Source organism: Mobula hypostoma, chromosome 4 (genome assembly GCF_963921235.1).
Source record: "Mobula hypostoma chromosome 4, sMobHyp1.1, whole genome shotgun sequence".
In the NCBI taxonomy this organism is placed as follows: Eukaryota; Metazoa; Chordata; class Chondrichthyes; order Myliobatiformes; family Myliobatidae; genus Mobula; species Mobula hypostoma.
Window position 1 is genome coordinate 137,314,700 of NC_086100.1, and position 27,094 is coordinate 137,341,793.

At 41.2% G+C, this 27,094-nt stretch overlaps 1 protein-coding gene across 9 annotated transcripts in view; it reads left to right on the forward strand.

Moving 5' to 3' along the window:
- The window catches only part of inpp4b (inositol polyphosphate-4-phosphatase type II B), an 805,146-nt gene that overhangs the window by 605,707 nt on the left and 172,345 nt on the right, over positions 1-27,094 (forward strand). The window contains exon 1 of one of the 9 annotated variants that reach the window (XM_063046603.1): positions 9,202-9,357. The exons of the other annotated variants lie outside the window; for them this stretch is intronic. The gene's annotated coding sequence lies outside the window, so the exon portion shown is untranslated. Of the gene's footprint in view, positions 1-9,201; positions 9,358-27,094 lie in introns of those variants that run through there. 9 annotated transcript variants of the gene reach the window in all.

Below are 27,094 nucleotides of genomic sequence, written 5' to 3' on the forward strand. Positions count from 1 at the left end.
GTACTCAGAGGTCAGCATGGGCATGCAGGCAAGAGGGTCTGTTTCTGTGTGATGCAATGACATAATTCAACATCAAGTGGTATCGTCACAACAATAAGATCAATATTAGAGTGAATAATCTTGCAGACCATAAGGTGGATCAGTCACAGAAAGCAGGAGCAGTTTCATCCATATCTGTTCTGTTGTTGGACATCATTCGGAATCCAGTAGCAATTGAGAAATCACTGGTGAAACTTGGTGCTAACCTGGGGACTTTGCACTTGTGTTCATTGTAGAGTTTGCCAGGCTTTGTGAGGATAATTGCTGACAATGCTCTGGACAATGTGAACACGATCTGGGCCACTGCTTCCACCATCTTGTTGAGCATGGAGCTGAACCTGATCCCTGTTACATGGTCACAATAACCAAGAGATCTGGCTGATTACACTGAGGAACATTGAGCAAGGAATTTGAACCCAGGATGATTTAGTTTATTTAATACAGCATTTGTCAGATAAAGTGTTGAACATTTGGGTGTGGAAGGTTGTGTGGGGTATATTTTATTTATTTCAACCAACTGGACTATGGACTGAGGGCATGCAGTGTCAGCCGAACTAATTTTTCAAAAATAATCATTATTTTGAAGTACAAAGGTAGCATGTGAACACATTTGATCAAATCAACCTTGATCCATCGTTTTGAGTAAACACATTTAACTCTTTGAAATGCAGCTGGTTTTGGTAATTGTGAAATTATGTGGGGGAAAATAACAAACTATTTAAACGTTATTTCTAAATCAACCTTGTGTAACACTGATATATCCTTAACTGTAAAATAGCCTGTCTCCAAATTGCTGAGAGAAATAAAAATCGAAGCACAGACACTTTCTTTCTTTCTTTTTCAATCTTTTTATTAGTATCGTAATGATAAAGATTAACATAACATGGTAATCATACAAAGTTATTGGGATTACATTGTTGTAATGATGATATATAAATGTAAACCCAGTCAATACATGGATATTAAACCTCCCAATCTTACAGGATACAAATATTATATATAAACAAATTAACATGAAAAAGGGAAAAAGAGAAAAAAATATATATACCCCCCCCAAAAGACTAATCTAACAAGATAAACCAACTAAATTACAGGAAAAAAAGACATGGGCTGTTGTGAAACATAAAAAAAAAAAGAACCATTGGTGTCGTAGACTCTGCTCCCCTCAACATATACTAAAAAGAGATAGAATAGGTTTGGAAAAGGTCAACTTACATCGTATGGAAGTATTGAATAAATGGCCTCCAAGTTTTTTCAAATTTAATAGAGGGATCAAAAATAACACTTCTATTTTTTACTAAATTTAAACACAACATAGTTTGAGAGAACCAATGAAATGTGGTGGGGGGATTGATGTCTTTCCAATTCAACAAAACGGATCTTCTGGCCATTAGTGTAAGAAATGTAATCATCTGACAAGCTGAAGATGTTAAAAGATTTGGTTCTATCATTGGTAAACCAAAAATTGCAGTACTTTATTGTCGCCAAACAATTGATACTGGAGTGTACAATCATCACAGCGATATTTGATTCTGCTCTTCGTGCTCCCTGGAGTACAAATCAATAGAAAATATTAAAAATTTAAATTATAAATCATAAATAGAAAATAGAAAAGGGAAAATAAGGTAGTTCAAAAAAACTGAGAGGCAGGTCCGGATATTTGGAGGGTACGGCCCAGACTCTGGGTCAGGATCCGTTCAGCAGTCTTATCACAGTTGGAAAGAAGCTGTTCCCAAATCTGGCCGTAGGAGTCTTCAAGCTCCTGAGCCTCCTCCTGGAGGGAAGAGAGACAAAAAGTGTGTTGGCTGGGTGGGTCGTGTCCTTGATTATCCTGGAAGCACTGCTCCGACAACATGCAGTGTAAAGTGAGTCCAAGGATGGAAGATTGGTTTAAGTGATGTGCTGGGCTGTGTTCACGTTCTTCTGCAGCTTCTTCTGGTCTTGGACAGGACAACTTCCATACCAGGTTATTACCAATAATGTAGTGGGGTTGTAAATCAATACTCAAAACAGTTGAAATAATATCAAAGATATCTTTCCAGTATTTTTTTAAAAGAGGACATGACCAAAACATATGAGTTAAAGAAGATATCTCAGAGTGACATCTATCACATATAGGATTTATATGAGAGTAATAACGAGCTAATTTATCCTTAGACATATGAACCCTATGCACTACTTTAAACTGTATCAATGCATGTTTAGCACATATAGAGGATGAATTAACTAATTGAAGAATTTTTTCCCATTTTTCAATAGGTAAAGTAAGTTCCCTTTCCCTATCGATCTTAACAGACACTTTGCTTATGTACCTGGTCTATAATGGAGTCATAACCTCATATAGCATGGAATCCAGTCTTACTCGCCCATGCTGATTGTGTTGCCCAACAAACTGGTCCCATCTGACCATATTTGGCCTATAGCTCTCTAAACGTTTTCTATCAGTGTACTTATCAAGATGGCTTTTAAATGCTCCTAATGTGCCTGCCTCAACCATTTGCTAGCAGCTCATTCCAAATACACACTTCCCTTTGTATGAAGAAGCTGTGTCTGGTATCCCTTTAAAATCTCTTCCTCCTGATGTTAAAGCTTTAGCCTCTTGTTTTTAGCATTCCCTTCTGTGGTAAAAAAATATGTGCTTTCACACTGTCTATGCCATTTTCGATCTTATCTATCAGGTCACCCCTCAATCTCCTTCATTCCAGGGAATAAAGTCATGGTCTACGCTACTTCTCCTCATATTTCCCAAACCTCCGAGTTTAGGTAATTATTTTAGCATCATAGAGAAGTACAGCACAGAAGCAATCCATCTAGTCCATGCCAAAGCTATTTAAACTGCCTACTCCCAATGACCTGTACCTGTACCATAGCTATCCATGTCCCTACTATCCATGTACCTATCCAAACTTCTCTTAAACGCTGAAATCAAGCTCACATGGATCAAACGCTGGCAGCTCATTCCACACTCTCACAACCTCTGAGTGAAGTTTTCCCTCATGTTCCCCTACTTTTCACCTTTCACCTTTAAGACATGAGCTCTGGTGCAGTCCCACTCAACAACAGTAGAAAATGTCTGCTTTTACACTATCTATATCCCTCATAATTTTGTATACTTCTATCAAATCTCCTCTCTATCTTCTACTTTCTTAAAAAGTACAGTCCTAGCCTATTCAATCTTTCCTTACAACTCAGATCTTCCAGATCTGGCAACATCCTTGTACTGTAAATTTTCTCTGAATTCTTTCAACCTTGTTTACGTCTTTCCTGTAGCTAGGTGACCAATACTGTACACAATACTCTAAATTAGGCTCCACCAATGTCTTATACAACATCAATGTAACATTCTATCTTCTGTACTCAATACATTGATTTATGAAGGCCAATGTGCCAGAAGCTTTCTTTACAACCCTAACTACCCGTGACATCACTTTCATCGAATTGTGGACCTGTATTTCCTGATTCCTTTGTTTTACCACACTCCTCAGTGCCCTACCATTCACTGTGCAAGACCTACCCTGGTTAGTCCTACTGAAGTGCAAAACCTCACACTTGTCTGCATTAAATTCCATCTGCCAATTTTCAGCCCATTTTTCTAGATGCTGCAGATCCCCCTGCAAGCCATGATAGCCTTCCTCACTGTCCACTACACCCCCAATATTGGTGTCATCTGCAAATTTTCTAATCCAGTTAACCACATTATCATTCAGATTGTTGATATAAATCACAAACAACAATTAACCCATCACCGATCCCGGTGGTACTCTACTAGTCACAGGCCTTCAGTCAGAGAGGCAAGCCTCTACTACCACTCTCTGGCTTCTCCCAGAAAGCCAATGTCGATTCCAATTTACTACCTCATCCTGAATGCTGAGCAACTGAACCTTCTTGACCAACCTTCCATGCGGGACCTTGTCAAGTGCCTTACTAAAGTCCATGTAGACAACATCCACTGCCTTGCCTTCATCTATTTTCCTGGTAACTTCCTCAAAAATCTCTGTAAGATTGGTTAGACATGACCTACCACTCACAAAGCCATACTAACTATCCTTAATCAGTCTATGTCTATCTAAATGCTTATATATCTGGTGCCTTAGAATATTTTCCAATAACTTTCCCAAAACTGATGTCAGACTCACAGGCCTATAATTGCCTGGTTTTAGAGCCTTTTTTAAACAGCAGAACAACGTTGGTAATCCTCCAATCCTCTGGTACCTCTACTGATGCTAAGGATGTTTTAAATAACTCTGCTAGTGCCCCAGCAATTTCTGCACTTGCTTCCAATAGGGTATGAGGGAACTCCTTGGCAATTTGGTCCCTAGCAATCCTTTTGCTGTTAACATTACAGTAGAATTCCTTGGGATTTTCTGTCACCTTGTCTGCTAGAGCAACTTCATGCCTTCTTTTAGCTTTCCTGATTTCTTTTTAAAATGTTCTCTTGCGTTTCTTGTGCTGCATAAACACTTCTTTCCTACTTGCCTATACCTGCTATGCACCTCCTTTTTTTTTTCTCCTAACCAGGGCCTCAGCATCTCTTGAGAACCAAGGTTCCCTAAACTTGTCATCTTTACCTTTTATTCAGACCAGCACATGCAAGTTTTGTACTCTCAAAATTTTGTTTTTGAAGGCCTCTCACTTTCCAAGTACACCTTGCCAGAGAGTCCCAATTCACGCTTGCCAGATCACTTCTGATGCTATCAAAATTGGCTTTTCTCCAAGTTAGAATTTCAACCTTTGGACCAGACCTATCTCTTTGCCTATTTGCTTTGAAGCTAATGGCTCATTGTGGTCACTAGATACAAAGTGTTTCCCTACACAATTTGCTGTCACTTGCCCTGTCTCACTCCCTCCATAGCAGATCCAGTATCACACACTCTCTTGTTGGGACTTCTATACACTGATGAAGGAAACTTTCCTGAACACATTTGCCAAACTGTATCCCATCTGGTCCTTTTACAGTGTGGGATATGTGGAAAGTTAAAATCACCTACTGTAACAACCTTCAGCAGTCTGCAGTCTCTTTAGAAATTTGTTCCTTTAAATCCCTAGGACTGTTGAGTGGTCTGTAATTTAGCCCTGTTAATGTGGTCATAGCTTTCTTAATTGTCATTTTCATCCATAACATCTTACTAGATGAGTTCTCCAGTCTGTCCTGACAGAGCACTGCCATGACACTTTTCCTGACTACTAATGCCACGTCACTGCCTTTAATCCTTCCCATTCTGTTGCATCTAAAACAATGGAACCCCGGAATACTGAGCTGCCAGTCCTGCCCCTCCTGCAACCAAGTCTCACTAATGGCAACAACATCATAATTCCAGGTATTGAACCATGCCCTAAGCTCACCCGCCTTTCCTGCAAAACCTCTTGCATTGAAATATACACAGCTTAGGACACTAGCTGCACCGTGCTCAACCTTTAATTCCTGACATTGCCTGAGATCTTACCAACATCTGCCTCTGCAACCTGTTCTGGCTATCTGGTTTCTATCCCCCTGCAACTCTAGTGCAGCATTAACAAACCTTCCCGCTAGGAGATTAGTCCCCCTCCAGTTCAGGTGCAAAGTGTCCCTTCTGTACAGGTACCACCTTCCTGGAAGAGTGCCCAATGATCCAAAAGTGTTATGCCGTCCTCCTGCACCAACTGCTTAGCCATGTATTAAACTGTATAATCTTCCTAGTTCTAGACTCATTAGCACGTGGCATGGGTAGCAATACAGGGATCACAAACCTGGAGGTCTTACCCTTTAATTTAGCACCTAACTCTCTAAACTCCAGATGCAGAACCTTGTCATTTGTCCTAACCCATGTCATTGACACCTACATGGACCATGGCTTCTGGTTGTTCACCCTCCCACTGAAGAATACTGAGGACTCGATCTGAGATATCCTGGACCCTGGCACTCGGGAGGCAACATACCATCTGAGAGTCTCGTTCTCACCCACAGAACCTCCTGACGTTTCCCTTAACTGAGAAATCCCGGATCACCACGGCGTGCCTCTTCTTCCCCCTTCCCTTCCGAGTCACGGAGGCAGACTCAGAGCCAGAGACCCGATCACTCTGAGTTTCCTTTGTTAGGTCAATCTCCCCGCTGCCAACAGTACCCAAAGTGATATACCTGTTGTTCAGGGGGATGGCCACAGGGGTACTCTGCACTGACTCCTTATCCCTTTCCCCTTCCTGACTATCACCCAGTTTCCTGTGTCCTGTGTCCTGCACTGTGAGTGTAACTACCTCTCTGTATGTCCTATCTATCTCCCCTTTAGCCTCCTGAATGATCTGGAGTTCATCCCGTTCCAGCCTCAGCTTCTTAACGCGGAGTGTTGAAAGCTGCAGCTGGATGCACCTCTTGCAGGTGTAGTGGTCAGGGACACTGGAGGCCTCCGTGCCTTCCCACATCCCGCTAGAGGAGCATTCACCTATCCTCCCTGGCACCTCTACTGTCCTAGCTGAGCAGATATAAAGAAGGGAAGGAAAAAAAAACTTAACCTAGGTCTTTCCTTTCCTTCGCTCTCTGATTGAAGCCTCTCTTTACTGAAGCCATGAAGAGCTAAAGCCTCAAGTTCATCACTCTGACTCTGTCCACTCAGATGATGGCTGCTGCACTTGCCCCTGTCTTCCTTTTAGATGCACTTAGTAATCAATCTCATATATGGATTGGTTGCTGGTCAAAGCTCTGTTATGCTGCTGCTCCCCTTTTCTACTCGGGCAGTGGACCTGAGTGAAATCAACTCTTCTCAAACTTCCAGTGTCTGGATTTGACGCTGGTCAAAGCTCTATTTTCTGCACTCTTTCCTATAACAGGGTGACCAAAACTGTACAAAGTACTCCCAAGTGCAGCCTCACTGGTATAATTGAAAGAAGAATTTCACAACACCTATATTTGATGTCTGAAATGATGAACACCAGCTTGCCAAGCACCTTCTTTATCACACTACCTACCCTCGATGCTGCTTCTGACAAACTGTGGACATGCACTGCTCAGTTGCTGTCTTCTATAACACTACCCAGGAGCCTACCATTCACTGTGTACGTCTTACACTGGTTTAATCTCCCAGAAATGAAATACATCACATTTATCTGCATTAAAAGCCATTTGCCAATCCTCAGCCCACATATCCAGCTGATCAAGATGCCCCTGATATTTTTCATGATAACCTACGTGGTTTGTGTGCAATTGAAGTCTGCATGAACTTCAGGAGGAAAAAGCATTAACACCCTTATTGTGAAATGGTGTGAATATTTATAGACGTCCCTTACTTTACAAATAGTCACATTTGTTCAAGATGATCAGGGTACAGAACAAATGTGAATACCCAGGAGGAGGGTGGCACTGATTGCATGGTTCTTATAATGTGTACAATTAAGAATTTGATCATTTGAATCTTTGGAAATGCACTTGTCCTGCAATTCCATTAAAATTTCAGTGAACAGCAGTTCAGCATATGATCCAGTTGATGGTCATCAAATCAGCTAGTAAGGTTGTTCATAGTAATTTTTTTAAATGTCAAAACATTTTTTTGAAGTCATATTATTCCTGTTACTTTGCATTTCCAATATCTTGGATCTGCGTGGAACTTCAGACAGAAGTACTGCTGAGAAGTTCACTGATTCTCCGATCCTCTGTACTATTGGAGTAAAGGAGCAAGGCTTGTGTGCAGGATGATGTCTTTCTGTCTGCAAATGTAATCGTGATGTGTACAGTCTGTATCAGACCAATCAGTATAAGGTCATCTCTGCCAGATTGAAAAGATTGCAAAATGAAGTTCAGTTAGCAGAAACAATTATTTCTTATCTTGAAAGTCTGATTAAAATCATTTATTTGTCAGTGCTATCTGATGAGAATAATTCCTGAAACAAGGATAGTAATTAGTTGTCCATGAATTGGCCTCAAATAGGAGAACATTAATTTGGATATTTTCTTTTTTATGTGTGTGCCTGCGTGCGTGCGAGTCTGGGCGTCTGTGCTTGCGAGTCTGGGCGTCTGTGCGTGCGAGTCTGGGCGTCTGCGCGTGTGTGCGTCCGTGATGATGTCTTTTTCATGGCTTTTACAAGGTGCAGAGCAAGAGAGAGACTGTGTGGTGCACCACTCCTCACACAGGCATTTTTGCAGTATTTTCCCTTTAATATATGAGGTTGAGTTGCAATCTCGACGCTCAACCTGGCACGGATGGAAAGCGTACTCGGGAGTGGACCCGACTGGTTTCGAACCCGGGAACCTCCGCTCCCGGGTCCGGCGCCGATGTCATTGCGCCACCAGCCGGCCCAATTTGGATATTTTCTTACGCAACATTTACCTTCACATACCTTGGCCGGCCAAAACCATCTGCACAAAGTTGTGCCTCAAAATTTGTTGTCTCTTAGGGTCATATGGATGGTTTTGGGGATAGAGAGGGGATTTAGGGGTCAAGTTATGGTTTAAAGATCGGGCTGTGGGGGGTGGGGTTAGAGGTCAGGCTGGAGTCCTAAACTTTAACTCCTCTACTTCCATGCTCTGCATTTGAAGGCCAGCGGTGTGAACATGGGTCAAAGGTTGGATGAAGGCTGGTGGCCTCCAGATCAGCTCATCATCACTGGATTCTGGGATCGGAGTTCCATGCGGGCAGGAGGCATGAGGGCTGGTGACCCCCACCCAGGTCCCTGAGTCGGTGAGACCAGTGTTTCTCTCTGAGACTAGTCATCAGAGAGCTCTGGGTCCTCATTCATCGTTGTCGGCAAGTCCTGTGTCACTGAAATCGAGGCCCGATGGCTGAAGCCCTGGGTCTGCCAGTCCACTGAGAAAGTCAAAGGCCCAATGTCTGAGTGCAGATGAGCCCGGAGGTGGCCCGTCCTGGGTTTGAGGACCGTTTGGTGTGCGTGCATACCGGGTGGGTGGGAGGAAGGAACACGGCTCGTTTTGCTGTTATTGCCTTGTTAGTGTTGTTCTCTTGTTGTCATTTCTTGTGTTGTTCTGTGAATGTTGTGAGCATGCTATGTTGGCACTGGAGGGGGAGGGAACGTTTGGCAAACCAGCACATCCTTAGGCTGTGTCGGTTGTTCGTGCAAACGATGAATTTCACTGTATGTTTCGATGTACAGTACATGTGATAAGTAAATGAATCTGAATCTATTTTAATTTGTTTTCAAGCATACTTGGGATGAACTAATGAGTAGAAACTGACATGGGCCGGTACCATGGAGACACAAGAGACTGCTGATGCTGGTATCTGGAGAAACAAACAATCTGCTGCAGGAATTCAGTGGGTCGAGCATCATCTGTAGGAGGAAATAAATTATCGCTGTTTCAGGTTGAAACCCTGCATCAGGACTAAAAGTGAAGAGGTGAGGTGGCAAGCATAGAGAGGAGGAGAGTGGAAACAAGGACTCTGAGGCGACTGGGGGACTGAGGAGAGGTGTTAGAATACATGGGTAGATCCAGGTAGTGTAAGTGAGTGGGGATGGAGCTGAAAGACTGTGGCTGGTGAATGACATTTGGAGGCAGGCAAAAAGAGACGGAAGAAATCCAGCAGATGGAGCAAGATATGGGTAGGGGATTGTGAAGATGCTGGAGGGAGATAACCAGGTACATAAAGCACTACCAAAGCTGGATTTGATAACTAAAGGAGGTGAGAACTTGAACTACTAGAGCAAATGGGGGCGTGTGGTTTGGGTGGGGATGGACAACCTGTGTGTGGCTTGGGTGTTTGGATCCTGAAGGAGGAAGGGGACAAAGACTAGTAAAAGGGCACTGGATGCTCTGGTATTAGCCTGGAAATTGAACCCTATGATGTGACTATTGGGTCATTTATGTGGCCAGTTGCATATTTACTGTAGATGAATGGCAACTGCTCTGATTTTACAAATTGCATCCAAGGTGGAAACAAATCAGCATGTTATGATGAGGGATCTTGATTAAGGAAGTAACAAATTTCACAGTCTGCCTCATTATTTTTACATTTAAGAATTTTATATTTTAGTGAAGCTCTTAAGATTGTTTACTTAGAAATAAGAATATTGCCATCATTAGTAATGTTGGAAATAATCACTTTTTAATATTCATTTCACTGGATTGTAACATTGGGTAACTTAATGGATAGAAAAAATGGTTGCCATGGGAATAGTATGAATTGTAACTGTTCATCATAAAACAAAGAAAAATGTCGTGGTCAGGAGTGACAGTTGAGGGCTATGTCTTAGTAGAGGGATTTTTCTGGCATTCATTATCATAAGACATGCTGAATTATTTTCTCCCCTTTCAGCAATGAATTGCAATCACAGAGTTGAGGATACTTAATAGAAAGCTTTATATTGAAAGAAAGAGTGTCTTTGGGATATGCATTTGCGATATATAATAGAAAAGCAGAACCTAAAATCTATTGCTGATGATGTTTTGTAAACAAGCATGTTTGAGTTTATATGATGTTCACTGCTACTTTAGTAGAGCATTAACTTGTTTAAAAGAATGTTTAACCAATTCCATTAAAATTGCAACTGTGGAATATATTAGTAAATTAACAAATGAAGTATTCATCATTGATGTCACTAATGGTAATGTCTAGATTTGTGTGTGTTGTTGCACGGCACCTTCTGAAATACATTTTGTCAAGAGTGTACTGCACGTCCAGATCTTATTGCAAAAATAGTGGAGTTTAATGATGCCTATCATTATTGTCATGTAAATCTTCAACTTGTGGGGAAAATTGTATTAGAAATTGCCATGCAGATGATAGATTGCATAACCATGCCATTAGCTTTGTCAAGTGAGAGCTTACTCTCAGTGTCCCTGTGAGATTAATGAAATTGTTGTACAGAATTTGTAAATTAATTGCCAATTAAAATTGCTACAGGAAATAAGGTCTACAAGATAACGGTGTAAGTGAAGGGATTAGTGCTCTTAGAATTCCATTCGACTGCTGTGGCCCAAAAAAGTAATTCAAATTGTGATGCTTCACTTCTGAATTACTCTTTGATTTATGAAAACAATCATTTTTTTCAGAAATTTTTTTCCCCTTGTAATCCAAATCTATCTTTTCCACCTTGTTTCTTTAAATGCATGAACATTTCAGTTCATTTCCCAATCATTAGATCATATTAAAAATGAAAATACTGGGGATACTCAGCAGATCAGGCAAAAGAGAGAGAAGCCAAGTTAATGTTTTGGGTCGATGATCTTTCATTGGATTACTTCATCTTTCTTTAAGGTCTGTAGTTTTTGTGCTTTTCCCATTTGCTTGGGTGAAAAGCAGAAAGGCATTTTTGAACTGAAAGGAACACTGCCTTGCGTGGTGTCTGACGGATGCTTGAATCTTGTCAAATCTGGTTAGCAGTGTCTATAAGTCCAAAATGAGTTCAAGTGGAAGTTTATTGTCATTCAGCCATTCACATGTGTACTGCCAAATGAAACAATGTTCCACTGGTCCAAGTTACACAACGCAGTACATGTAACTCACACACATAACACGTGAAGTAATATTACCACAAATAAATGAACAAGTAATAAGTTGCTTATATGATACAAATTCAAAAGTAAACAGAATAACGCTACTGATACTTAAAACCTGATGAGATCTGGGTGGTGGCAGGGAGTTGCGTAGTCTTTCAGCCTGGGGGAACAAGCTGTTTCCATCCTAACATCTGGTCCTAATGCTACGGTACGTCCTCCCTGATGGTAGGAGGTCAAAAAGATTGTAGGATGGATGGGAGGGATCACTGACAATCCCAAGGCAGTGCTCCTGTTAACTATTTCCAGTGGGTGGAAGAGAGACCCCAATGATCCCCTCAGCAGTCCTCAGAATCATTTGTAGGGACATGGTCAGATGCCTTGCAATTCCCAAACCAGATGGTGATGCAGCTGGTCAGGGCACTCTAGATGGTGTTCCTGGAAAAATTGGTTAGAATGGAATGGGGAGCTTCACTCTCCTCGGTCTCCTCAGGAAGTGGAGATGCTGCTGTGCTTTCTTAACCAAAGAGGGGTGTTGAGGGATCAGGTGAGCTCGTCCGTTAAGTGCTCTCCTTAAATCTCAGACATCCCACCTCTACCAGGAGTTCTGGGAGCCTCCCGCATATTGATAGCGGCTCCCTGATGCCCACAAATTATATACAATATCCCAGAAATTGATTTTTTTAGAGAGGGAGAGGGAAAAAAAAGAAAGAAAGAAAATGAATGAATCCTGCTTGATCTCTTTTTGTGCTAAGTAGACCTATCAGTCTTCTCTGTGGGCGGGCTTTACAGTCGACCTCTCTCTCTCTTCCGTAGTCCATCAATTCAGTTACTGCCGTCTGTAGTGATGCTGAAATGATCCGGACAACTGTCGGTGATGAAGTACAAAAGCCTGGTGAAGAACTTCCCAAGGCTGGCAGTGACAACCTGACTACACGAGTCTGTCCTATACGGGCAGGGTGCGTTGGCGTCTTAAAGGGGATTAGAGTAGGGTTTAAATTGGAGCGAAATTTCAAAATCGTTCGCTAGGACATCTTTAAAAATGCGCTTGCAGCAAGCAAATTCTTCAGGGTGTTTTTTCCCGAAACACTTCCACTTACAGGTACGTCGAAGCCCATGATTGGCTGGGTTTAAGCGCAGCCGTTTTCAGAAGAGAAAACGATTTTAATAAGTTCCCGGCCCCCACCGAGGTCTTGTTATTAGGACAGTGAACTGTTTACCTGTGCTGTGCACTTTATATGCATTTTGAATTACACTTTATTAAATAGTATGGTAATATATTGTTTTATGTGGTGTGCGTGATATATGTATTGTGGCTACACCGTGGTCCGGACAGAGATTGTTTTGTTTGTGGACAATCTGCCAGATGACAATAAACTTGAACTTGAAGATATAGAACTTCTAAATCACTCATTTAAAATCCCCCATTTCGATGTAAAAAGGTAAGTTCTGATCCCGACTGTTGTAGTGTGTGTGTGTGTGTGTGTGACCACAACATATTAGGGAGGCTAAACGCAGGGAAGGTTGTTCAAGTATTTCACAGTTCTTTTCAGCAGAAAACCAAAGTCTGACAGAGAGGGTCACTAGAGCTGAGGTGCACTTTACATCTTTCATTGTTGAACATAACCTGCCATTCCAGGTGTGTAAGCACACAGGCAAGCTATTCAGGAAAATGTTTCCCAATTCAGAAATAGCAAAAAACTATGTCTGCTCATCAACCAAGACTGCAGCTATTGTGAACATGGCACATTAAGACAGAATTCAGAAGTCAGCTGTCTCACAAAACACTTGTGAATCTGATGTCTTGCAAAATTAACAAATTCATTGACACAGACTGCTATGAGGTTGAGTTTTTGCAGGGTGGGATGTCTGGAAACTGGAGCTCCTAACTCTCTTCACGGCAGAGCCATGTCTGTCTAGTGAGAAGTAGACAGCCTGCATTTTCCTAAAGTCCACAATCATCTCTTTGGTCTTGGCCACATTTTAAATGGCGCTGGTAAAGCACATTTGCTGGCAGCAAGCAAAGAAAACAAAACTATGTTACAGTATTAATCACACTTTTTCTTGGATATGATCACTGCGATCAATAGCTTATAACTTCCCTTTCAGAGTTGATGTGTATGACCTAGCATTTTTGCGGTGTGAACTTAAGTTTTGAAGGAGCAGCGTGGTGTGTTCAGGCCGAATTGAGGTGGACGGGCCCAGGCCTGGGAGCAGGGAATGAGCCAGTGTAGCGGATTTGGAGGTGATTCGATATGGCAGAACCAAGACAAAGCAAGTGGAGGCAAGGCAGAACCGAGGCAGTGGGGGCCGAGCCCAGGTCCCAGAGCAAGGAAAGGCCCAAGGTTTGATCAGTTTAACTGCTGTGTCAGTTTGGAAAGATTGGGTGCGGGCCAAATTGAGGCAGCAGGGCTTGGGCCTGAGAGTGTACTGAAGTCGTGTAGTAGCAGCGTAAACAGCAGTGGGCTGTGCATGCAGCGCTGGGCAGCACCAGTGCTCACTGATGGAGCTACAGATGTTTTCACCAACATGGACTGATTGTGGCCTTTCTGTCAAGACATCCAGGATCCAGTCACAGAGAGCGATGTTGAGACCCATGAGGACAGTTCACCCACCAGCTTCTGAGGGACGATCGTATTAAATGCTGAGCTGAAGTCAACAAGCAGCATCCTGGCACTTGAGGGCACCATTTTCCAGGTGGGACAGGACGGAGTGGAGCGCAGAGGTGTTTGCATCATCAGGGGACCATTTTGGGCAATTGGTGAACTGCAAAGGGTCCAATGCAGCAGGAAGATGGAATTTAATGTGATCCATAACCAGCCGCTCAAAGTCCGTCATTATCGTTGAGGTTGGTGCCACAGGACGGTACTCATTGAGGCAGGTTACTGTCACCTTGGGCGCTGTGATGATGGTGGCCTCCTTGAAGCCTGAGGGGACAGTGGACTGTTCCAGGGATATGCTGAAGTTGTCTGTTAGAACATCAGTTAACTGAGCTGCACTGCCTCTCAGCACCTGACCAGCTACATTATCAGGCCCTATAGGTTGACCCGAGCTAGCACCTTCCTCATTTCAGCTGCAGCCAGACAGAGTGTTTACTCCATGGGGGGGAGGGGGCCCTTCCTCAATTGTTGGTTTCCCTCTGTGGTTTAATAAATATATTGTACTAAACCGTAGAATTTCATGCAGATTCACCTCAACACTGAATTGATTCCACAACCTATAGACTCACTCTTAAGGACAGCTCACATTCTCGATACCTTATGCTTATTTATTTACTTATTTGTATTTGCATAGTATGCTTTCTTTTGCACATCTTATTTGAGACATTGGTGCATCCAGATTCAGCAGCCATTCTGGCTCCAACTGATGTTCGTCCTTTCTGTCTTACGATGGCAGGACACGATGGCGATTAACAATACCAAGTACTACATGTCTAACTCACCGGCGAGTGGTTAGATAGTAAAAGACCCCACAGAAGGGACTTTTGCTCACTGTGTTGTTGCCCGCTACAGCCACCCAGGGGTGACATCGTCAGAACCGGCGGGCAAGGAAGCAGAAACGTGTAAAGTGCGCTGGTATACGTGCAAGACTAAAGATGAACTCCTTCAGGCTAGCTCTTCCATCGTTCCTGCTTTCAACCGTTTGTTCACTAGAAAATAAACTAGATATCCTGCGTCTGAGATTTAATCAGCTGCACACTCATCCTGATGGAAACGTAGCTCACAGATACCATCTCCGAAGCGCCCATCAGGCCAGAGGGTTTCACCTCTTTATAGGCTGACAGAATTCCCGCAATTTCTGGCAAGACCCGCGATGGTGGGTGTATGTAGCTACATTAATAAGAACTGGTGTGTGAACTTTCTGGCAGTGACAAGCCATTGTTCGCCTATGGCAGAGTCTTTAATTGTGAAGTGTGCCATCACTGACTTGAAAACTACATACCCTGATGGTTTCTTCATTGTTGCTGATGGCATCAACCATGCTAACTTAAAAGCAATCTTACCTAAATTCTTTCAACATGTTGATTTTGCTACCAGAGGTGGAGCACATTAGACCTGGTTTATTCCAACATCCGCGATGCATATAAAGCTACTCCTCATCCCCGCATTCCTCAGTGGTAACCTACTTCAATTGCTATTATCCAGTAACACTTTCATCCACTGTAATAAAGTGCTTTGAGAGGTTGGTGATGAAAAATATCAACTCCTGCCTGAGAAATGACTTGGATCCACTCCATCTTGCCTACTATCACAACAGATGAATGGCAGATGTCATTTCATTGGCTCTTCACTCAATCTTGGCTCATCTGGACAGCAAAGGTACATATGTCAAGATGCTTTTTATCAACTACAGCTCAACATTCAATACCATCATCCCCTCAAAACTAATCAATAATCTTCAAGTCCTCGGCCTCAACTGAATCCTCGGTTTCCTCACTTGCAGAGCCTTGTCTGTTTGGTTTGGCAACAACATCTCCTGCACAATCTCTCTCAGCCCAGGTGTGCTGCAAGGCTGTGTGCTTAGCCCCCTGATCTACTTACATTATATTTATGACTGTGAGGCTAAACATAGCTCCAATACCAGATTTAAGTTTGTTGACAACACTACTGTTGTAGGCCGAAGGAAGGGTGGTGACATATGGGAGGGAGAATGAAAATCTGACTGAGCAGTACCACTAGAACAACCTCTCGTTTGATATCAGCAAGACCAAGGAGATGATTATTGACTTCAGGAGGAGGAAACCAGAGATCCATGAACTGTCACAGGAAAGCAGCATCCATCATCAAGGACCACCACCATCCTGGCCATGTTTTCTTTTTGCTGCTGCCATCAGGAAGATGGCACAGGAGCCTCAGGATCCACACCACCAGGTTCAGGAACAGTTATTACCCCTCAACTATCAGGCTTATGAACCAGAGGCAGTCACTCAACTTCACTCACCCCCATCACCTATCACCGAACTGTTTACAATGAACTGGCCTCACTTGAAGGACTTTTCATCTCGTGTTCTCGATATTTATTGCTTTATTATTATTTCTTCTCTTTCTTTTTGTATTTTCACAGATTTTATGCAGATCGGATGTTTTCTGCCCTGTTGGGTGTGGTCTTTCATTGATTCTATCGTGTTTCTTGTATTTACTGTGATTGTCCGCAAGAAAGTGAATCTTAGGATTGTATATGGTGACATGTAGTGTATATACTTTGGTAATAAATTTGCTTTAAACTTTGAAAACTGGATTCTCTGACCACTTACCTGTAAAGCTAATTCCTACATACCATGTCAAACCAATTCAATGGGAGAAAAAGCCCTGACCAGAAAGATCAACTTTGGCGTTACAGGAATGTTTTGAAAACACGGGCCGGAACATGTCCAGGGAGGCAGCTAGCTACACCCATCACGTGAACATTGATAAATATGTGAGATCAGTGATTGGCTACAAAGAGAGGTGCACTGAGGGTGTCACCATTATTAAACTTATCTATGTGAGAGCAAATCAGAAGTCATGGCTGACAGCAAAGGTCCACCCATGACTGAGAGACCGGGATGCTGCCTTTAAATCAGGGGATAAAATGGTTCTCAGAGCAGCAAGGAAGGTGCAGGCTGACTTCAGGAAGATGGAGGCTGAGCATTCCTCACTGCACATACATGGATCCTCCGTGGAGAGAATTAGGAACACCAAGTTTCTGGGAATGCACTTAAATGGATGGTCTCACCTGGTCCATCAGCACCACCTCTTTGGTCGAGTAGGCAGAGCAGCATCTCCACTTCCTGAGGAAATTGAGGTGAGTGAGGCTCCCCCCACCCCCACTTTAACCAATTTTCACAGGAGCACCATCACGAGTGTTCTGACCAGCTGAGGCACCATCTGATGAGAGAAGTGCAAGGCAACGGACCACAAGTCCCTGCAAAGGATTGCGAGGACTGCCGAGCAGATCATCGGGGTTTCTCTTCACCCATATTTATTGGGAGAGATATTTATAGGAGCGCTCCATACGCAGCGCCCTTAACATGGTTAATGATCCCTTTCATATCTCCAGCAATCTTTTTGACCCCATACCGTCAGGCAAGCAGTATTGTAGCATTAGGACAAGAAATATAGGGATGAGGAACAGCTTGCTCCCCCTGGCTGTAAGACTACTGAACTGCCTACCATCACCCGGGGCTCATCACGTATGAAGTGCCAGTGCTGTTATACAGTTTACTTTATAGCTTGTGTTGTATTGTCCCCTTATTATTTGTTTGTTTCTGGTAATATTACTTTACGCGCGTGTATGTACTGTGTTGTGCATCTTGATCCAGAGGAACATTGTCTTATGTGGTGGTTACATGGGTACAGGTGAACTACAATAAACTGAACTTGAACTTCAATGTTGGTTGGTTCTCCCACCTTTCTGTGTGGTTTATCGTTGATTCTATTTTATTTATTTGTATTTACCCTGAATACCTGCAAGAAAATGAATTTTAGGGTAGTACGTAGTGACATATTTGAACTTTAGAAACTTGTTTAGTGCAATGTACATGTTGAACCATAGAGGGGAGCCAACAATTGCTGTTTGTACGTTGGGTGGAAGTTAGTTCATTACAGCTTTGCCGCATTGCCTCTAGGCCTGTGAAGAGCGAACTGAAGTTTTTTAACTGTTTGTTGCTATTTGATAAACAGGCCCATCTCATATGTGTGCAGATACATGTTAGAAGCAGGAGTTGATCACTTACACTGTTGAACATGCTTCAACATTTAGTCAGGTCATGACTGATCTGATTGTACCCTCAGCATTTCAGTCCAGCTACTGCAATATCACACCTATTCTTGCTTATTAAAAATCTACTTCTGCCATAAAAAAATACCCAGAATCTACAGTCCTGAGGACGAGGGGAATGTTTGATTGTTGTCAACAACTGCCAGCCTCCTCATTTACTGAAAGTTCATATGGGTGAGGTATCAAGCTGAATGATGCCTCCAAAGCTAATATTCAATTGGAGATTATACATCTATGATTGGTGAGGGAATAAATAGCAGACACTTTCAGGACGTATGCAAAGGTTAATAAACCTGTTTCTGATTCACGACTTATTGTACTTAAGTTGGGGGAGGGGATGGGGGTGCGAAACTACCTGGTGTCTGCCAAAACAAAAGCAATAATGGAATGATTGATGCAGCATTGGGAATAGTAAAAGAGGGAAAGAAAATAATTGGTAATTGATTTATTATTGTTATATGTACCAAGGTACTGTGGAAAAGCTGTTGTTTTGCATGCCACCCACTCAAAATAATTTCACAACATATCTGGCCATCTTTGTATAAAATGCAACAGGGGATTTAACATTGTTTGGGCATCAACGTTCTGATTGGAACCACCATGCAGGAGGAAGATCTGTCTTCAGTAGTATTCTATAAGACAAGCTAAGATAAAATGAGTGAGTCTCCATGAAGAGTGAATAATTTATTTAGATCTGTGAGTAAATCAAACTGGTTTGTAGCCAGTCTATAGCAAAGTTAAGACCACTTGTAACATTGAGAATAGATATGAGTAGTCTAATCAGTCTTTTGCAAAGTTGATTGGATGGTGGCAAAAGCTGGGATAACAATAGAGCATGTGTCCTGAGAAGTGTCTGCTATTTATTCCCTCGCCAATCATAAACATATAGTAATTTGCAAGATGCAGTATCAGTTCATCCCAAAGAAGGGGCATTTCAAAGAGAGAATGAGACAACCGTAGTTGAGAAAGAGGGTCAAAGACAGCATAAAAGCAAAAGAGAGAACATAACAATATAAGGAAAATTAGTGGGAAGCTAGATGATTGGAAAGCTTTTAAAAATCGACAGACAGCAGCTTAAAAACAGGAAGGAGAGAAAAGATGAAATATGAAGGTAAGCTAGCAATAATATAAAAGAGGATAGTAGAAGTTTTTTCAGTTGTATAAAGCGTAAAAGAGAGACGAGAGTTGGACATCAGATTTGTTGAAAATGATACTGGAGAAGTTGTAATGGGGACAAAGAAATGGTAGATGAACTTAATAAATATTTTGCATATGTCTTCACTGTGGAGCAGGTCAGAAATTTGAGAGTGTCGGGGCAGAAGTGAGTATCACTATTACCATGGAGAAAGCACTTGGGAAGCTGAAAGGTCTGAAGATTGATAAAGCACCAGGACCAGATGGACTATACCCTAGGATTCTGAAAGAGGTAGCTGAAGAGATTGTAGAAACATTAGAAGTGATTTTTCAAGAATCAATAGATTCTAAAATGATTCTGCAAGATTGGAAAATTGCAAATGTCACTCCACTCTTCAAGAACGGAGGCAAGCAAAATATGAGAAATTATAGATCATTTAGCCTGACTTCAATGGTTGGAAAATGTTCTCGTCTATTATTAAGGAAGAGGTTTTGGTGTTCATGGAGGTGTATGATAAAATAAGCTAAAGTCAGCATGGTTTCCTTAAAGGGAAAGCTGTTGAAATTCTCTTCTCTGGAAGGGGAATTTTTATGGTTGGCTCATGGTGTTTTGCAGGGGCCAGTGTCAAGATCACTGCTTTTCATGTTATATATTATATGATCCGGATGATGAAGTTGTTGGTTTTGTAGCCAAGTTTGTATATAATACAAAGATAGGTGGAGGGGCAGGTATTACTGAAATAGGGAGTTTGCAGAAGAATCTAGCCAGATTAGTAGAATGGGCAAAGTGGCAGATGGAATAGAGTGTAGGGAAGTGTATGCAACTGCAATGTGGTAGAAGGAATAAAGGTATTTTCTAAATAATTCTGAATTTGACCAAATTCAGAAATTGGAGATGCAAAGGGACTTCAGAGACCTAGGGCATGATTCCCTTAAGGGTAACTTGCAGTCTAAGTCATTATTAAGGAAGACAAATTCAAAATTGGCATTCATTTCAAGAAGACTCTAATATAAAAGCAAGGATGTGACGCTGGGGCTTTATAAGGCATTGGTCAGATCACATTTGGAGTATTGTGAGCAGTTTTGGGTTCCACATCAAAGGAATAATGTGATGGCATTTGAGAGGGTACAGAGGAAGTTTACAGGAATGATCCTGGGAATGACAGGGTTAACATACAAAAAGCATTTGATCACTCTGGATCTTTGCCATTGGAGTTTAGAAGAATGAGGGGGTATCTCATTGGAACCTACTGAATATTGAAACGCCTAAATAGATTGGACATGAAGAGTATGCTTCCTATAGTTGGGGAGTCTATGACCAGAAGGCACAGCCTCTGAGTAGAAGGTTGTCCCTTTAGAACAAAAATGAGGAGGAATTTTTTTTAGCCAGAGTGTGGCGAATCTATGAAATTGTTGGTTTTGTCGCCAAGTTTGTAGGTAATACTGTACAAAGATAGGTGGAGGGGTAGGTATTGCTGAAATAGGGAGTTTGCAGAAGAATCTTGCCAGATTAGTAGAATGGGCAAAGTGGCCCATCTGTGAAATTTATTGCCACATTTAAAGTGGAATATTTAAATCGGAAGTTCATCAATTGTTGATCAGTGAGGGTGTCCAAGGTTACCGGGGGAAGGCAGAAGAATGGAGCTGAGAAGGAAAGCAAATCAGCCATGATCGAATGATGGAACAGATGCGATGAGCTGAATGACCCAAGTCTGCTTGTATGTCTTACGGTCTTATTATCTTATGGTCCCTCGTATCTCCTTGTCATGGTGTTGACTGCACATCATTAGCAATTAAAGAAAGATGAACCATAGTGACAGGGGAGAAAAAGATAAGCAGGAGGCTACGATCAGTGCAAGATGATTTTATCAGTGAGTTTTTCTCTATCGATGGATTTAGGACAGTGAGTAGCCATGTCCTGGGCAGTGGTTTCTGATTTCCTTTACAGGATGACATGGAAACAGTTTGGCTAGGAAATAGCTAGCTCTTGTGTGGAGATTCTACAGTTGGATTGCTGGTATATTCCAACATTTTGGTTTCCTCTTAGCTACTTTATAAAGTTCAAAAGATGAAAGTTTGAAGTAAATTTATTATCAAAGTATACATATATCACCATATACAACCCTGAGATTCATTTGCTTACAGGCATAATCAATAAATCCAATATCTATAATAGAATAAATGCAAGACCACACCAACTGGGTGTATGACCAGTATGCAAAAGACAAACTGTGCAAGTACAGAAATAAATAATAACAATAATATTAATAAACTGGCTATAAATATTGAGAACATGAGATGAAGTCATTGAAATCGAGTCCGTAGAGGTGGGCACATTTCAGTGATGGGGCAAGTGAAATTGAGTGAAGTTAACTCCTTTTGTTCAAGAGTCTGATGATTGAGGAGTAATAACTGGTCCTGAACCTGGTGGTGTGAGTCCTGAGACTCCTGTACCTTCTTCCTGATGGAAGCAACAAGAAGAGAGCATGACCTGGGTGGTGAGGGTCTCTGATCATGGATGCTGCTTTCCTGTACTATTACGCCTTTTAGATATGCTCAGTGGTGGGGAGGGCTTTACCCATGATGGACTGGGCCATATCCACTGCTTTTTGTGGGATTTTCTGAACTGACTGAGGTCTGCAAGTGAGGAAATTGAGGATGCAGTTGCACAATGAGGTATTGAGGATTTTTGGAGCTTAATGATTAGTTTTGAGGAGATGATGGTATGAATGCTGAGCTGTAGTTGGTAAAGAGCATCCTGATGTATGCATCTTTGCTGACTAGAGGTTCCAGGGTTGAGTGAAGAGCCAGCAAGATGGCATCTGCGGTGGACCTGTTGTGCCTATAGACAAAATGGAGTGGATCCAAGTTGCTTCTCCAGCAGGAGTTGATGTGTTTTATCATCAACCTCTCAAAACACTTCATCACTGTGCATGCAAGTGCTACTGGATGATAGTCTTTGAGGCAAGTTACCAGGTTCTTCTTTGGCATGTGTAATTGAAGCAGATGGGTACCTCAGACTGCTGAAGCGAGAGGTTAAAACTCCCAGTGAACACTCCTGTCAGGTGCTCAGCACAGATTTTTATTTTTACTCGGCTAGGTACACCATCTGGGCCAGATGCTTTCCGTGGGTTCACCCTCCTGAAGGCTGCTCACACGTCAGTCTCAGAGACTGAAATCACAGGATCATCAGGGGCTGTGGGAGTTCGTGATGGTTGTTCCATGTTGCCTATGTTGCTTGACTTTATTTAAATGTACTTGATTTACATTATATATATTATGCATAATGATAGTATTCTTGTTATTGTTAACCTGGCAGTTTTGATTAAAAAGATGGGAAAAATCTGCATCCTTGTGTGCATGCTTAACACCACCATGGTGGAGGATATTTACTGATTTTTTTTGCTCATTGCTATCTGATTATCCACCTGCACTTTTGACACCGATAGGGTAAGACTATGAATCTCAAGGTTGTATACGGGAACATATACATATTTTGATAATAAATTTTCTTTGAGCTTTACTCCATTTCTGCTTTGCCTTTCCTGTTAATCCTACATTGTGTCTCCTAAAGATTAATTTTCAAATCCATGATATCTGTTGTGCTGCTTTTGGTACGCCTGCTGTACTCATTACACCAGCATCGGTCTTCTGGCTTGACAGTGATTACTGAGTGAAAGAGAAACAAGACCATAAAAGTACATATAAGTGATATATATTGTTGCTGTTGATTTCATGGGACCACATAGATCCCTGGTTGTGGACTGCTGGGTATACAGAATCTTAAATAGAGAGTTTAGTACTGTTAACTTATGTGTTGTGATCATACCAGATAATAATTTACTTAGCTTGTAATACTTACTGTCATTTCAGTTGTTAAGTATTTAATTTATCTACTTTCCTCTTGTCATTTTCTTAAATCCTGGGTTCAAAAGTTAAAAAATTTTGTATATTATGAATTGCAGCCTCTTTGGTCCTCAGAAATTTTCGTCATGAGAAGGGAGTTAAGTTCCAGCCATGGGGTGTATTTAAGCAGTTAAGCAGTACTTCTGTTTCTAAGTAGCAAATGCAGCAAATAGATCCCCATTTATTAGTGCATGAGTTACACTTTGAAAATACTAACGTCACTGCAATTGTGAAACCTTTTTCTTATTCATGTACTGTATTGAAACTCATTCAATATAGGTACATGAATAAAATAAACCCAAACCTGCAGAACTCAGTGTAAAGTTTTTGTTTTATTGATCATTAAAAGGCTGGTTACATAGAAAACAGGAATTCTTTAGTTGTTCTCAGACTGAAGTTTCTAAATCAGAAAACTATCAAGGAAGGTTGCTTAAATAAATGATTGACATAAGACTATCAAAAAGAGGAAACAGGAGAAGGCTCTATGTTATAGCATTTGTAACAGCTTCTCTGCTATCTCACATTTCATTCCATTATACTCGAGCTGTTTTCTTTTTGCCAAGATGCTTATACAGTGTCTGTCTAGAGATGCTGCATGCTTCACAATTTGCATTCCTACTGAGGTTTGTAACGTCAGCAAACTTGGATACATTATACAGTGAATCTTTCCAAGTCATTAATGTAAATTGCAAATTGCTGCAACTTTATTCTGTGGCAGCCCACCAGCTACAGCTTTTTGCCTCACTGATCGCTCTGTGTCACAAAATGTTATTGAAGTGTAGCAAGCTATATTTCTGAAGAATTTTTATCAACCATTTGGGACCAACTACAAGAAACTTCCAGCTGGGACTTGCGGCAAGAATGGACATCCCCTGAAAAGCAACTTGGATAGCATGGGATCAGAATTCAGAATGCAGGCAATGAACATGGCTAAAGAGCATATTCCAGAATCATGTAGTGCCTTTCCATGTTACACCAGCAGCACCAATAAAGGCTTGGCGCTCTGGGTGAATTTCCACACAATCTGGGAATGTTGGCAACCTAAGTGGTTAATTGCAATTGTTGTGAATCCCCAGCTGCGACACTATCTGGATTCTGAAGATGGAAAGAGCTATTTGGAAAGATATGTATATAATTGTATGCTATGACCAGACGTTATCTCAATAAAGTTTCAAGAAGACTTTGAAAATTGGAATATATCTCTAAAGATGCTCGGCCACTAATGTGGGTAAGCTTGTTGTCAGCTCATGACCAGAAATGGCAGGTGTAATGCCCACTTCTCTATGTAAGGAGAAATGCCACTGTAAACTACCTCTAGGTATGAGATACAAGTACACTGTTAACTACCTTTGAATATGCATTACAGATCTTCCGAGGCTAATTTACTAACTAATGTTGAAAATAGGTCTGGGGTCATGATATCTTATCATGTTCTCAGGATAGGGTAATGTTTTACTTTGGGCATCTATCAAGTTGGATCAGGGATGCTTATCACATGTGTTTATCAAAGTTATTTCCCCATTTCAGTGGCCAATGCATGGTGTAGAATGGTTTCGGATTTGGTGGAATCAGTGTGTGAATCTGACATTCCATTGCCTTGTTAAAGAAAGTTATATGTCGTGGGTTGGTTGCCTGAAGTCTTCATCCTTGGTCACCCATCTTTGTATCTCCCTTGTCTGGATGTGTAAGGCCCACAGTTTGCCAGATTCCGGCAGCGGGATATTGAATGTGAAGTTCGATCTCTGAATTGGATCAGAAAGCTTTGACAGTTACTAAAACTCTCAAATAACTTTAAATGTTTTGGAGTCCTTTAAGAGCCATTCAAAAAAATATTTTAAAGATAATGTTTTCTTAAGTATCAGTTAAAATGCATGCAACAATAAGCATAAGCAGAAGTAATTGGCTCCTCTTTCTTTCCTCCCCACAGTCCCATTGAAATCAGAAGGGCCATTGACCCATAGAGGTGGCACCTGGCATGAAGTGCAAGACCTGAAACCTCAACATCACTGGTGGGGTATCTCAGAAAGATAGAGACACAGTAAAACCTGCAGATGCTGGAAATCTGGAACAACCCACAAGATGCCAGAGGAACTCAGCGGAAAAGAAACTCTGCTGAGTTCCTCTAGCTGTTTGTGTGTCAATTGTAAAAATTGAGTTCTGCCACAGGATAGAGCAATCTGCTTAATTTGCACTTGATCAACCACTCTCAAAATTCATTCCTAGCCACTAGCGCATCGACAAAAGGAACTGCAGTTTCTTGCATCGGCTACACCGAGAACAGCTCACAAACTTGTGACTTCTACCACCTAGAAATGCAATGGCCACGGGTACAAGGGAACTCCATGAGCTACATCTTCCTTCAGACCACTCCCAAGTTCACATACAGTTGTTGATCCTCTATTGGTCTAGGGGCTAAGGACCTAGAAAAGGAAAAAATTTGAAAAGGAAAATAAAATCAATTGTATGTGAATCAGCAGAATATTAAAATAAATTGTGTTCAATATCTTTCTGTGCAAGGTTCTGAACTTGCTGGCACCTGGGTAAACACTGCTCCTTTCTTTAGGAAATGCCAAAATTTACCCTACAAAATTTGGGGCTGTAGCTTTTCAAACCATTATTTTTAACTTAGTTGATTTACCACATTTCTAGAGTAAGTTCTCTAACAGTCCTTTTGTGAGACAATTAATGGTCAATGAAGCTTCAAGGAATTGTTCACAGAAGCTTCCTAACAAATAACTTTTAAATTCGGTTCCTAATTGCTTTTGAGATTGGTCATATTTCGAAAAGGTGAAGCTAAATATAGTAAAATACAATATCTTCTTGAGAACATGTCAACAAACTTTGATGTCACACTGTGCCTAATCATGTTATCTCTTTCCTTCAGTACCAATGATTGATTATTTCCTACATCTTTAAAATTAAATCACACAGGTATGAGTTAAACAGAGTAAGGAAGCTTCCAGTTCAGCTTTTTCAGGACGCAATTATTGGAGCAATAGGATATAGTTGAAATATATAGAATGTCATTCAACTTCTGCAAAATCAAGTTAATTAGGTAACAGATTTTGGATGGATATTCTTGGAGAGAAATAAGGAAACTGGACATTCTACAGAGGGTAAATAAGAATAAGACAGACATCAAAAGTATGTGTACATACTATTCAAAATGTAATCATCTTCTGAACCAGGCTTGACATTTCAGCTTTATTTTAGCTTTTAGGATTCTTTGCCTAATCTTGTCTATGTTGAATGTTAATCCAACAAAGTACATCACATTTTGCTACATTTTTGTCATAGTCTTTGTAATCCTACCGTTTAGGTAAAACTGAATTTGCATAAGCACTGTCTTTAAATTCACAAAACCAAGATGTTTTGCTTCATGATTTTTTTATTCCAGTGTTTATGCAAACGTAACAAAAGTCACTCTTTTTTAATAAAATGTTGATTTGCTGGGAATTTGTTTTCCATCAGAGATTGTTGGCTGTAAGTTATTCAGGGTTATCCTCAACCTTTATACATCCAGCACAGAAGTTAAGACAGATAACGGGAAAATTCAAAACGTATATTTAATGGACCTTTCTCTTTCATTGCGCTTTATTTATGTGATTCTTTGAGTAAGTAATAATGTTTAATCAGTGATAAGGAATACCCAATGGATTCTTACGTGTTTTGATTTTGGGATCAAAATTGCATAATAGCAAATGAATTAAAATAGTTTATCTCTGGGGAAGAGCAAAAAGAGAGCTATCAGAAAACAGAAATAGGTTCAGAAATATAACTGAAATTAGAGAATCATAGAAATCATTGAAAATTTATAACACTGGAGAAAGCCATTAAGCC